Source organism: Lactuca sativa, chromosome 5 (assembly GCF_002870075.4).
Source record: "Lactuca sativa cultivar Salinas chromosome 5, Lsat_Salinas_v11, whole genome shotgun sequence".
Lineage (NCBI taxonomy): Eukaryota > Viridiplantae > Streptophyta > Magnoliopsida > Asterales > Asteraceae > Lactuca > Lactuca sativa.
The window spans coordinates 183,320,293-183,335,970 of record NC_056627.2 but is presented as its reverse complement, the minus strand read 5'-3'; the positions used below and the strand labels follow the sequence as shown (position 1 = coordinate 183,335,970).

Genomic DNA, 15,678 nt, shown 5'->3' with positions numbered 1-15,678 from the left:
TTTTAAAATTTGACCATTATCTTTCAATTAGATGAGGATATTCATTACCAAATCAGATAATCGATTTTAATCAGTTAAAACAACTTATGGTAATTATCCTTATCTAATTTAGGCTTGAAATCCGAAAATTCAGAGTTAGGCTTTAGACTCGTCGAGTTGCCTCAACTCGTCGAGTTCCACATTGGAATCATTGAGTTCATCTGGCAGAGTCCAGATTTCGAATGTTTTCAGCTTTGAACAATTAACCATGGCATCAAATATAACAGAAAAACACCTTAATCTCTGATACCACTGGTGGGTTTTGTGCACTACAACATTCTATGGTGTACATGCAACCCTAATGCTTTGGATCTAGGTTTTTCTCATGTTATACATGCAAATTATTATCCAAAGCATAAACCCTAATTTAGCATACAATTTTCAAAATTTATAACTTAAACATAGTTAGATGAATACCTTTTCGTTGTAGCTTGTAGATCTTGACCTTCAAGAGCTTAGTGCCCCAATTGTTGCACCTCTAATGTGTCACAAACACCAAGTAGAAATTGGAAGATTATGAGAGAGGTAATGATGGCTCTAAAATCGGCTAGGGTTCTTTTCTTAAGTGCATTGGCCAATTTCAAGGAGCCAAGTGGTGTACTTATAGCTGAGCTGCTAGGGTTTCAGGTAAAACCCTAATCTGATTGCTTAAGCCTTAAGCAGTCCAGTAGATCCTTCCAGAAGGCCCCCTTTGGATGAAATCTATATGGGCTACACATATAATTTCGTCCACCCCTTCCTAGGGATCCATAAGCCCAACTTGCAACTATCAGATAATTGCAATATCAGTCCCCGTAATTTAATCAGTCTCTTTTGATCACCAAATTAATTTCTGATCAATACTAATTAAATAATATGATTTCTAAATTAATATATTATTCCTATAATATATTAATAAATCATAATCAACCTCTTTCTCCATAATTCATGCTATCAAATTGCTATGGTGAAGGCAACCCAAAAGAACCATGCTACTATCGGGTCAAGTACATACCAATTATAGTTATGGAATTAGACACCTAATCCAACAATGTTTTCCCTCAAGACTGGATACATTATCTTTATGGGGTCCGTTGTACTGTTTATGGATCACAAGAGTTTGCGATATCTTATGGACCAACCGAACCTAAACATGAGGCAGCGTAGGCGGCTAGACGTGGTCAAGGATTATGACTATGAGATCCTTTACCATCTAGGTAAAGCGAATATGGTGGCGGATGCCTTGAGCCGTAAGTCAGGATGGATCTTCAGTTAGAGGCATGTGTATGAGGATATCCTTTGATTCTCTACTTTTGGGTTTGATCAGAGAGGCACGGGCAAGGGGAGTTAGGAAGGATAACTAGAAACAAGAAAGGATCAACGACGAGATCGACAGGTTTGTCACCGACAGTCGGGGGTTGTTGATCAGGTGTGGTCGGGTATGGGTTCTAGTTTCTAGTGGGATCAGGCAGATAATGTTGGAGGAGGCTCATTTCCTGACATCGGACCAAAATCCGGAAGCATACAAACATTCCTCGGTCATTTCCTGACATCAGACCGTAATACGGAACATAAAATATAGACACATGCAAGAATAACGAAGACATCAAGCATGCAAACATTCCTCGGGCACCACCCGACATCGGATCGAAATTCGGAAAACATATAAACCTACACCGGGCACTGCCCGACATCGGACCTTAGCCCGGAACATACTATCATAACTATTCGGGCCAACATTGGTGCCTTCGACCCATTCATACAGGAGGAAAATTCACCTCGCAAAGTTGAATGTAGAATCTCACGATAATAAATCTCTAGCTGTTGTTCTGAAGACTCCCTGAGCTATCAGTACAAAAATGATACTTAGTCAAAACCCAATAATCCTTCTTAGGGTAAAATGACCATTTACCCCTGATCTAATCCAATCCATGACCTAGGCCCAAATCTGTAACATGAAATGCCCAATTCTAGATAGCCTTTCCAAGCCCACTAGTGGCCCACCAATGGCCCAATTTTCTAAATTGGGCCCAACTCCTCAAATGGGCCTTCCCTTAAGCCCAAACCACACTTCATGGAATCGGCTAGCCCTTTCTATCATCTCATAGTCACTGATTTTCCCAAGAATATGATCTTTATATAGTGTTACAATTAGGGTAAACCCTAATTGTCATGACTTTCCATTTCCTTGGATCCATGGGTTCAAATACACCATGGAGCATCTTATGGGTTTTAGCCCAACTTGATAATCCATGGAGCATTATCCCACTATACAAGTATGGATGATTTACACAATCAACCCATATATTTAATTAGTCTTCTTTTGATCACTTAACTAATCCTAGATTAATTCTTGATCAATACTAATTAAATAATCTTATTAATATATTAGATCTTATAATATATTAACAAACCTTAAGTGTTATTTCTCTCATTTTACTCTATCCAAATGCATGATGCCATGCAACCCAAATGGACCATGCCGGGTCGGGTCAAGTCTTACCAATTATAGTTATGGACTTAGACATTAATCCAACAGTCTCCCACTTGGATAAGTCTAAAACTATTATTGCAAGTATGACTTCAAGAACCGACTGGAAATCGTAGCTCTCAAAAGCTTCTGTCGAACTCTGACCTTGCCTATGATCTCTGACCTTTGTCAATGACTTGTCCATTAGATAAGGGATCATATATTCCTCCATTCTAGATATCATATGGACTGAGACATAAATTATAATCATTCTCTTTGTCCATTGTTGTTTCCCAATTTCCGATTTATGACGATCGACTAATTGAACTAATCAAATCAGTCATGGCCCGACCGAGCACTTCTATTTGTCATCATCAAATCATCGAGGGGCCCACAGATATCGCTTTTAGCCCGAAGGTAAAAGGAATGGATAAAATTCGACTCATATGGCTTGTTCGACTACTTGTTGAATCATACACAAAGGCACATTTTATAACATCGAGTTACCAATGCGTTTTCGTGCAATCAATGTATAACCAACTCATAGTAACAACTCATATCTCTAGGTTTGAAGAATATAGGATATTATCATCTCATGATCACTCGTGATAAAATCCATAAAGTGATTCCAATGAGCGCGAGTTGAATCCAATACTCAGACCTTATGAACACTCATGAGTGTTGTAGCCCTTTGTCCAACCTATTAGACCTCTACAAGCCAACCCATGACAGTCTTGATTCATATTTACTTCCAACATATGACCGACTGTGGATAGTTTGAATAACTTGGTTAATCAGGAAGAACAACCTAGTTATTCTGGAAGTCAAAACATGCAAAATGAAACACAATAATAATAGAATCTAATATGGTATCAAAACCTATGAATATAAATAAAACACCTTTTATTTATCACCATATGATTACACATTATTCATTGTATACTGTTTCAGCTATCTACTATATTCTTGAATTAAAACAATAGTTGTCCCATGTTCCAAGAATGTACACTATGTTTTCTAAACACTAGTCATGCCATACACCAAGTATGCATACTATGTCTGTCTATGATCTTTACTTTGCGAAATAGACCAGTTGAACATAACTCCAATGATTCTCATTTCACCATTCCAATTCCTTACTGCAAATGCAAGAATTCCAAATTCATGCCATTTACTGAAATCTGTTAGATTCTAAACCTATATGCATTGATCCTCTTGTAATGATTATGCACAAAGTCAGAAAGACTTGACAACAAACATTACAGATCATTCCAAAGGAGATCAACTCCTTGGAAACATCCTTCTTGCATTAAGTTTCCTAATCTTACACAGATTGAATAATTTCTAACTTTGAAACATTTCCATATTCCATTTTGACTATCATTTCTGAACAAGAGTTTCCTCCTTACAGATTATGTCAATACGGTCCTTCCAGAATTAACACTATACTTCCAACAGTCCTTGAGCAACCAATCTTTTGTAAACCTTAGATTGTCTTCGACAATTGCTTAATCCTTTTAGTCATATCCAATTCTAGACCATTTCCCTTTTTAATGCCCCCGACATTTGGAAAACTTTAGAAAGGATGAATATAGCACATGTAATTGATCCTATATCCGAAGCATATGGGACACGATTCATGGTGTCTCACATAAAGACCAAACCAGTCTTTTGCTATAAGATTTCCATTTCAATTTGCCAAGTTCTCATAATTCAGATTATGAAAAGGGATGCCATAATCATAATCAAATTTTAGAACGCAAATAAGGAACCCGTATATAGAATTTCCTTATGTTGAGCCATTCCAACATGAAATTCATATATATTCTTGACTAAATTTGATTAAAATCTCATGATCTAAGCTTATATATTTGAGATGAAGTATAATTTCCTCTCCCTTAATTATAGCAAAACAACTTTTTCCCAATTGAGACCTTTTGTTTTCTATAATTAACATTGCTAACTTGCAACCTTTATCATAATTATCATGTACTCAGAAATCAGCTGGACTTCTAGAAATCAATACTTTATTGACTTTCTTACCAAAGTTCAGATTTCTGATACTAGATTGCTTTGATAAAATTTTATCGATATCATACACCTTATCTTAGATAGCTCACAGGTGTGTCTAAAAAATTTTAAGAACTATGAAAAGGGATGTCGTAATCATAGTATCGATTATTTATACCTTTTCCACTTCTCACAAGTCCATGTTAGTGTGCCGGTTAACCACACATGCTCCACTAACGACTTTGAGACTGCAAATATCACAATTGCTATCTAGCTAAAATCAACTTAGTGAAAATGTTTCCTCACCATCATTTTCATGAATCGGGGAGAAACCTTATGACATTTAGATTCAATGGTGTATATGTTCTTATCCATGTGAATTTGTCAAACCATAATCACAAGACTAGGTTAGTGACAAATCCTAACTCATATGGATTGAACTTGTGCAATCTTAGCTTCTTGCCACCTGGCAGCTCAAGGGCCTGCCATTGCTTCCAAGTTGTTGTGCAACCAATTGAGAACTGTAAGAACTCATATGCAAAGCCAACTTTAATTGGAATGGGCACAGAATATGTCAACACGATAGGTTATAAACCTCAAGTCGTGTGCTAGTGAAGAACTTCAGGTTTTATTCTTGATTAGTTCTTGAGACTTTCAAGACCTTTAAGACTCCCACTGTCCTCTTGACATATAAGACTTTCTTGTCAGATATTCAAGAGATAGTGTGGATTTTAATCAAGACAAACACTTCACACAATTGTCCTTAGTTGGTCTTTTTTTATCCAAAACATCACAACTTACCAATTTCAAATGTACAAGAGTAGAAAACTTTTACTCTTACATTTGACAAGTGTTTTAAACCTTCCTTTAAGATATGTCACTCAACTTATAGTCTTGGAGTATGACTCTAAGACTTGTTTTGGAACGAAGCATGACTCATCTTCTTGATTTGACTACTTCAACAATTCATAGCTCCTCTTCTTAGCTACCAGAATGCACTTAGAGGATGAATTGTGATAAGGTCTCTTAATCAATAAGATGATTATATAACACGATACTAAAGTATTCTCCCATCTTTTCAGATTTGAGAAACTTTTATCATTCTGCCTTAATTTCATTCTTCTTATTCGCTCTGCCATACACTGAAAAAAATTTCAATGCTTCAGAATTATACTTAAGCCTGTAAGTACAACCATATTTACTAAACTTTAGTAAATCATGACGAATAGTCTTATCAATCTTTTGTGGTGGACTTAGTCAGTGCACAAGAATGTGTAATTGATCCCTTAGTCCGTTACTTGACTCACACATCCATGTGAACAAGTAGTTAGTTAATTTTTCCAATGCTTGAAGGTTCTCATTCATCATGCTATACAAATTTCATAATTCCAAGTTTCTATCCAACTGAAACTTGGGTGATGAGAATCTTTCCTTATTTGGTAAATTTAGAAACTACCACAAATGAAAGAATCAAATTCATATTTCCACTCTTGCTCTTAATGGAATCTTAAGGGTCTTGTCATAGTCTGTTTCATAGGAGTCCCAAAGGAACTCACTATGTGACTTAGAAAGTAGTTGAGCCACTGACTTTCTCAAGACTTTGACACCCAACTCTCCCGACTTGTCAATATGTGACTACATCTCCAAGATGTGATCACACATAGACCTTTGCTTGCCAATAGGGCTTGAGTGACCTTAAACTTTTCAAGAACTTGTGGGTTAGGGAGAATAATTGGAGGAGGTGAGAGAAGTATGATTTCCATGGGACATCATCTTCATTATAGGGAAACTTGTTTCAAGAGATTTGGGAGGATCATCTTTTGGGAGATATTCAAGATAGTTGATTTAAAGTCCTTAATATAACACCCAATATGAAATATTAAGGCTAGGACCCTACAAACTATTTTATAACTCGAAAGAGGGATGCCGTAATCCAAGCTATAGAATATTTGAAGGTAGGTGAATGACGATTCACCAATTTCCACCATGAAAATGAAATAATTTAATTAGGCTTTACTTGGATTTGAAACTCCTAGATCTTTTGAGATTTATTGAACTGTTCAATGGCATGTTTCAATCTCGAGTGTGCCCTTCAGGTTTTGTGACTAGGATGCCGAGGATCACAAAAACAAGGTGTGAATAACCATGAAAATATACTTGGTACCCTTAAGTGTTTACCCCTTAATCGATGTGCCGGTGAACCACACATGCTCCACCGATACTATGATAAACATTAAGTTGCCCTTTGCCTACCTTGTTAAGTCCAGGTTAGTGTGCCGGTTAACCACACACGCTCCACTAACGACTTAAGCAAAGTGCAAAGTGTAATTTCATGGATTAGCACCTTATTCACATTTTCCTAAGTAACTAAGATTGGGTATTTATAAAAGGTTTAGTTACTTAGTATTTGTCATTAATACTTTTAATGAAGGGAGAATTCTAGTTCTTGTCCTACCCGTTCAGCTAACGACCCTCCACCGGTCAAGGAAGCGGTGGGTGAGAGTGGACACCCATTAGACTGCCATTTTATAGCCAATAACCTTATACCCCCCCTTATAGACTGACTTCGTAAATGAGGCCTACTAACGGTAAGACTGACTTTACTCTTATACATATATATATATATATATATATATATATATATATATATTATTAACTTATAATATTATAAAGTATAAGGGTTGAATTTTAACTTTTAAAATTCTAAGGGCTAACTCGGAATTAAAGTATTCATAAGTGAAAACTTTTCAAATTCCAAAACTTGAGGGCAAGTTTTGAAACTATTCAAAACTAATTAATTCCATAACTTATGTGTTTAAAGTAGTTTTAATTAAAAGACTCTTCATGTTCCATAACTTGAGGACAAGTTATGGAAGACTTTAAACTAATAAAAGAATTAACTTTTCTTTATTTTATAACTTATGGAATTAATTAAGGTTTCACATATTATTACTGAATGAAGTGACTCTTGAACCTCCATAACTTTGAGGACAAGACTCTTCATTTTTGTAACCATTGCCAACTTTTATGAGTTTTATGAAACTTAAATGTGACTTTTCATATAACTTGAGGACAAGTTACAAAAACACATTTTAGAATCAACTCTTAGATTAAAATGGATTGAAAACACATAATCAATTAACTTTTCTATTAATCTAATCAACTCATAAGAACAAGATAATTCAAATCAAACTTTTTCATGTAATTAGCCTAATCACTAAACTAATACAAAACATGAATCTATTGACAATTATCTTTGAAATTGGGTTAGCATGAACATTAACACATCAAAAACAAGTTTATAAGTCCAAAAACATCTTAGGGTAATGTTCATAGTCCAATTCCAGCCAAAACAGTCGAATTTATGCTGTCTGGGGGTCCAACTCGTCGAGTGCATGAACCAACTCGGCGAGTGGGATCATTTTGATCACTTTTTAGGCATGGAATCGTCGAGTCCCCTGATGGACTTGCCGAGTATGTTGCCCAGACAGCAAACAACTTCGTTTTTTATGCAGTTTTGCAAGTATAACAAGAAAATAAGCCTAGGCTCTGATACCACTGTAGGGTTTTGAGCATTCTAACACACCTAAGTGTACATGCAACCCTAAATACCTTGTATCTATGTTTTCTCTATTATACATGCAAATATGAACTTTCCAAGGTATTCATCCTAACTAGCATAATAATATTGATTTATATGAATATAACAAGTTAGAATTACATACCTCTTTGATGTAGAATGTCTTCATGAAGCTTGAGTGCCTAGTGCCCCAAGTGTGACACCTCAAATGGTTCACACAACATCAAATACACATGGAATGACTTGAGAGAAAACCACACTTCATGAAATCAGCTACCCCTTTCTATCATCTCATAGTCACCGATTTTCCCAAGAATATGATCTTTATATAGTGTTACAATTAGGGTAAACCCTAATTGTCATGACTTTCCATTTCCTTGGATCCATGGGTTCAAATACACCATGGAGCATCCATGGAGCAACTTATGGGTTTTAGCCCAACCTAATAATCCATGGAGCATTAGCCCACCATACAAGTATGGATGATTTACACAATCAACCAATATATTTAATTAGTCTTCTTTTGATCACTTAACTAATCCTAGATTAATTCTTGATCAATACTAATTAAATAATCTTATTAATATATTAGAACTTATAATATATTAACAAACCTTAAGTGTTATTTCTCTCATTTTAGTCTATCCAAATGCATGATGCCATGCAACCCAAATGGACCATGCCGGGTCGGGTCAAGTCTTACCAATTATAGTTATGGACTTAGATATTAATCCAACATCTACAACATAAGAAAAAACATACAAACCAGAAAACACAGAAACATTAAAACTCAAAATCTGGGACTGCCTACAGGGACCGACTCGTCGAATCCATGAACAGACTCGGCGAGTCATATGAACTGCTCAAGTCGGATGTCTGAGGTTCATCAATTCATCCAACAAAACTCAAAATTGGTCCCATGGGTTTGTTTCGGGATGTATAATAAATATAAATTCATAATCAATTGCATCTTTAACATCCTAATTAGACAAAAATTAAAAACCCTAGAATCCTAATCAAGTCAAAAGAAAGTGGTTGCAACAAATTGGGATCAATATTCTGCAAAAATTAAAGCTTTAAAAAGATAATAAACAAAAGATGTTACCTTGTTAGAAGAAAGTGGAAGAAATCAAGAAAAATGGGATCAGTTGCTTGAGAGAATCCTTGCACGTCGAGTATAGGTGTGTCGGCCCTATAAAGTGAAAATGTTTAACAATTGGGTTAAAACCCTAATTTTACAGAAATGTAAAATTTATTTTTTGTGACAACCCGAAAAACATCTCGCATGCACTCTTAAATTTTTTCCAATATTAGACTTATTTTACTATATAGTAGTATCCTTTAGAGTCTAATGGAGCGTTATAAATGCGATATAATTAAGGTAGGAGTGTTAAAAAGGGTTAACTCGAAGTGTAGGAATCAAAATCGGGCCAAACACTCCAACACATGGAGTGTGCGGCCACACACTCTTGTTTGCGGCCTCACACCTTCGCAACCGCACACTCCACCTATATATGCCACCCTTAGATCATTCTTGAATACTTCCTTCATTTCTTCAAGCATAGAACACGAAAATCCTCTCAAGTATCATCCATTCTCCTTGAAGATCTTCATAAAAGGTACCAAGAACACCAAGATCATCATCTGGCCGCACACAGGACTGCACACAAGTGCTGGCAGCACACTAGGCCGCACACCTGGCCGCACACACACATATAGTGTGTATTTTGGCCATACACCCTCTTGTATAGCCTTATAAACCCTCATACAATCATATATGATTATAACACTTCATTATAAGTGTTTACTTGTCCCTAAGGTGGTCCCAAAATCATCAATTAGTTGTTCATAACACTAATTAAATCCATATATGTGCCAATATATGCTAAATAGGATTCGCGCGTGTACTCATGTCACCACTTGGCACTTAGCATCTAATCCAACATTGTCATCAGAACCACTCACTACAGGTGAGTTCATACCCCTTTAATTAACCTTTGAAATACTTTTAAATGTTTTAAATGCTTTTATGAGGGGGGGGGGATACAAGTTGAATACTTATAGTTATTACTTCAATCACGTGTGATTTATAACTACAAAACCAATGATTTCATCACTGTTTCAAAATGCTTATCAAACTATTTTACTTCAAAATGTTTTACAAACTCTTTTACTTATCAAATACTTTTATTTAAACTTTATTATGCTTCTTATAAATTGCATGTCCATATATGCATAGATATATAAGAAATGTTTAAAAGGCTTAGGAAGGCCATCCGCCCTATTTCCTTTTCCTCGATTTAGATGTGGTCTGGTGGGATGTCGGGTAGCTATCCGAGGGTCGTTTCAATATTTATTATATACCATATGTGCATATATAGACATAAAAGTACTTCCATTATTCATGCGTATCAGTTACATCATTAGTAAGTTACCATCGGGGTAACACAAGATTACGTTTACGCTGTTGATAGATCAATGAGTCAGTTCTTTCATGAGTCTTATACATTACATTACTAAGAGAACATATACAACTATACTAGAGCAGAACATATACAACTATACTAGAGCAGAACATATACAACTATACTAGAGCTGAACATATACAACTATACTAGAGAAGAACCTGTACAACTATACTAGGAAGAGAACATATACAACGATACTAGAACATGAACAATACATTACATATACATACATACACTTACATAAATGTGATCCACTATATCGGAGCATGCCTTACATGTCATGGCCCGAGTTGTAACCAGAGTCTCTTGGAGGGAGAGCGTGAGTTTGTGTATAGATCTATACTAGATTGACTATCCTACACCTTGTTGCTAGCTACAGCCGGACCTGCAGGTCTGCGGGTGCCAAACGTCATACCTTTTTACGACCTACATTTGTCGTTGTTACTCAGTCGATAGTATGGTACAATTAATCACATGATACCTTATGATAAATCCGACTTAAGGTAGTTAGTACAGCAGTAGTTCCTATAATACAACACTACAGTACTACATAAATTTACCCACTACATACATTTAGTGATTAATTCACTTAAACATTTATGTACAAACTATATTTTGTTAATGATATTTACACTTGGGAAATTACACACTTTTACAACAAACGAGCATACAAAACAGTTAAGCCTTGGAAGAAGGCAACTTTAATAGAAAATATAGGTTTTTCTAAGAGATTCAAACTTTTACAAACACTTACAAACATTTACATACATTTTACAAACTTACAATGGAGAGATGTTCAAAAATTTTGATAACAATCACCTACACTAAAATACTTATGAACTCACTAGCTTAATGCTGATAAACTCTTTCAAAATAACTTGTATTCTCAGGTTATCAGTAGACAGGTACCAAGACCAACTTTTGAGAAGATGGAGCGCATTCAGGACTCATCTCTTTATTTTGACTTACATTATTTTGGTGTCTATAACTGTACATAACACACTTGTATTAAAATTATATATTTAATGCAATGGATGATGTTGTTTGCTTGGTTACTATTACTGTGTTGTGATACTTTACATGACGTCCTCCGCCCCAGAACGTTTCCGCCGTTCTCGGTTTTGGGGTGTGGCATTTTATTCAGTAAATTAAACCGACTCGTCGAGTCATCGTTCAGACTCGCTGAGTCAGGTCGCAAAATTATTTCACCTCTGTGTATGGACTTGTCGAGTTAGTGTATAGACACGTCGAGTTAGTGTATAGACTAGCCGAGTTCATTATTCTGTTGAAAACATTTTTTTCCTTTTCTAAAAAAAGTTTCCTTATTTAAAAATAACACCGCACCCCACACTTAGGCCTTAATTATCCTCAAGCAATCAATTATGGATGAATATGAAGATTGAAAAAAAACTGAGTAATCCTCATAAAACAAAAACGAAAAACGAAAAAGAAAAGAAAAGCAAACTCTTTTGACAGGTTGCCTCCCGTTAAGCGCTTCTTTTTTGAGGAGTCTTTAGCTGGACTCCATCCCACTTTACGTCTCTACTGATTCCTCCATTAATATCTCTTTCCTTAATTTTTGGACTTTATATTTTGTCTTGTACAAATGGATTCTTCTCTTGTATACCCTCTTCAATTCTTCCATTCTCTTCCTTGTAGTGATTTCTACAGCTTTACGCTTTTAGCCTTTACCATGCTTATTTTTCTCCACTTCTTCCTTTTCACGCTTTATCGTTTCCCTTCCTTTCTTATCTTTCTTGATTGCCTCTTTGGTTGTTACAGAATATGGTACTTTGAAAGTGAAATCTTCACACGAAGTAGAGACAATGGCACGAGGCTTGGTTCTTTTGCTTTTGATTGACATCTCTTCTTGATCTAGCATATGTGATTCAATAGAAGAGTTATGATTATCACCATTGAAAGTTTTAAGATCCCCTTTATCTTCCAAACTTCCTCTATCCTCCTCTTGGACAGCCGCATCATCCTCCACAACTGCTTCAAGAAAAGACAAATGTGCATCCTCAAAGTTGACACAATATTTAACAGTCTTGTTTTTCTTAAGAGGATTCTTTAAGTAATCATGCAAAACGTGCACATCTGGTTCACAAAGGGTACGGATGGCTTGCAGATTATCATTTCCATTAGATTGGGAACTTTCGCATGTACTCGTCGAGTTAGCAGATACGACTCGGTGAGTCAGAGAGTCTTCAACACTTGTGAGGCTTTCTTTGCAGTCAGCTTCCTTGATCAGCCTTTCTATCTCCTCTAGATCTCCCTTGGCATCAGAATTTTCTTCCAAGGATAATAAGAATTGGTTTGGATTGTCCTCTTGCAAGTAAGCAAGCTCTCTCTCCAACACTTCATCATCTAAAATCATTAAGGAAACCTTATCTTCTTTTGACTCTTTGGGCTTCTTCTTTTTCTCAACTTCAAAAATTACCAAATCATCTCCAACCCTTAATGTTAGCATGGATTCACACATATCTACCAAGGCACAAGCGGTATTAAAGAATGGTCGCCCAAGAATGATTGGTACTTTAGAGTCCTCTTCCATATCTAATATTATGAAGTCAACCGGAAATACTAACTTATAAATTTTGATAAGGAGATCTTCACATACTCCCATTGGATGTATAATCGTTTTATCGGCTAGATGAATCTTCATTGGAATTGGCTTTGGGACCGGAAGGTTTAACTTTTGGAAGAAGGAATATGGCATAATATTAATACTTGCCCCCGAATCTGTCAATGCTCGTGTGATCATTATGTTCCCAAATTGACAAGGTACGGTGATGCTCCCCAGATCGCCCCTCTTTTTTGGCAGTTCACTCAGCACTATTTCAGCAACTTCTTCTATATTTCTTCTAGTGGTAAAGAGGTTTTTAAGTAAACTACCATATTTCGGTGTTTGTAATATCGTTTCAACAAATGGAATATTTACTTGGAGTGCCTTTATGTGCTCCATAAACCTCCTATATTCTTGAATCTGCTCATCAGGCATGGCTCGGCTTGGAAATGGCAAAGAGGGTCGGTAAGGCTTCAAAAGAGTGCAGTTTGTGTTAACAGGTTGTCGACTTGTCGAGTCCATATTGGCGACTCGGCGAGTCGAGTCGGGTTTACTCGAATTCCAGCTACTTACTTCTTCTGTTTGCACCTTGTTGTGATTCTTCTGGACAAAGGTCAGAGGGTTGTGAATTGGCTCAGAATTTGTAGTTATTGCATTCACATGCGCCATTCTTGGATTTTGCTTGGTATTGCTAGGAAGTCCACCGGGTGCTCTTTGGTTAATTTGTTTTGCAAGCTGACCTAGTTGTTTTTCAATGTTATGAATAGATGCTTGCTGATTCCTAAGCATATTTTGCTGATCCTTCATCATAGCTTGATGTTCTCTAAGCATATTTCGTTGCTCTTTCATTTTAGCATCTGTATCATTGTGCCTCTTCTCAGACACGGCTACAAATCTTGTAAACATATCTTCCAAGTCAGCTTTCTTCTCCAGCACCGGTTCCTCTTTTTGATAAAAGCCCCTTTCTTTTTGCTTAAATTTCTCCTCCTTTTTGCCTTTTTGTACTCATCATAAGGAAGCCAATCCTTTTTTGGTTTCCGCCAATTGTCATCATACCTATCACCACTTGAATAGCACACTTGTGTCCTCTAGTTCCCGTTCTCGTCAAGATCACAATCCGTAGTGAGATGAGGCCCTTTACAATTTTCACATCTGACCCTAATGGGGTGGATGGATTGGTCCATATTAGTCATTCTTTGATCCAAACTCTCTAGTTTAGCCATCATTGCTGCCATGCTATCATTAACTAAGTTCACAGCCCCCCGACTTAGCTCATTCCTTAGGTTATGATATTCTCTAGAGTGCTTAGAGAATTATTCAATTAGCTCTTTGATTTCTAGGGGTGGCTTCTGTGTGAGAGGTCCTTGCGAATCAAGGAGTTGCCTTGTGGTCACATTCACTCCATCATAGAAAATGGAGACTTCTTTTTGGCTATTTAGATCGTGATGTGGGCAATTCCTTAGTAAACCTTTATATCTCTCCCATGCCTCATAAAGGGATTCTCCAGCTTGCTGTTTAAAGTTAGCTATGGATTTCTTTCATCTTAGCCTATGTAGTGATGGATCCGGGAGGGAGTGATTTGAGCCAATCTTTCGCACTGTTACCTTATTCAACTCACGATAATCTATAAACATCCGATGTGACCTGTCCTTCTTCTTCACAAAAAGAATCGGGGCTCCCCATGGCGAACTGCTCGGCCTAATAAATCCCTTGTCTAATAGCTCCTGCATTTGTGTAGACAACACCTACATCTCAAGAGGAGCCAAACGATATGGTGCCTTGGCTATCGGAGCCGCACCAGGAACTAAGTCGATCCAGAACTCTACCTATCTCTCCGGATGTACCTCAGTCATATCCTCTGGGAACATGTCTGGGTACTCCTATACGATTGGTACATCATCCACGATCTCCTTACTCTTATCCCGACTATCCATGACATAGGCGACATAACCTGTGCAACCCTGCTATAGATAGTGTCTCACCCTCGCTGCTGAACACAAATTCGGTCCACACTGTGGCCTCTCGCCCTGAATCACCAAACCTCCCCCACTTGGGGTCCAAACTCGTACAAGCTGCTACTCGTAGTCGATCACAGCCCCATTAGGGCTCAACCAGTCCATACCCACGATAACCTTATTCCCTCACAGAGGAATGGGGACTAAATCCACGGAAATTTGCTCATAAAGCAACTACAGTGTACATCCCCGGTGAACCCTCGCAACCCGTACCGTCCTATCATTCGCTATTTCTACATCAAGAGGACAGTCCAGCTCCCCCGAAGTCCAAGAAATCGCTTTCTAAGCGCGACCGATACAAAAGATCGGGTAGCCCCCGAATCAAATAATACCAGAGCAGATATATCGTTCACTAAGAACGATCCTACAACAAAACACATAAACATAAGCAACAAATCAATATAAATAAAGAGATAAGTAAAAGATACATACCCGTCACAACATCGGGAGCTACACGTGCCTCCTCTGCAGTCAGCTGAAAAGCCAAGCTCCTCGTTGTAGGTACCTCTATCCGACCCTAACGGCCATCGGTAATCCTTAGTGTTGTAACA

The 15,678-nt window shown here is 37.1% G+C and overlaps 1 non-coding gene across 1 annotated transcript; it reads left to right on the top strand.

The window, feature by feature from the left end:
* Nucleotides 1–14,549: 14,549 nt before the first annotated feature.
* Nucleotides 14,550–14,656, top strand: LOC111897295 (small nucleolar RNA R71). Its single transcript, XR_002852181.1, has one exon. It is a non-coding gene; the product is annotated as a small nucleolar RNA R71 (small nucleolar RNA).
* The last annotated feature ends 1,022 nt before the right edge of the window (nt 14,657–15,678 follow it).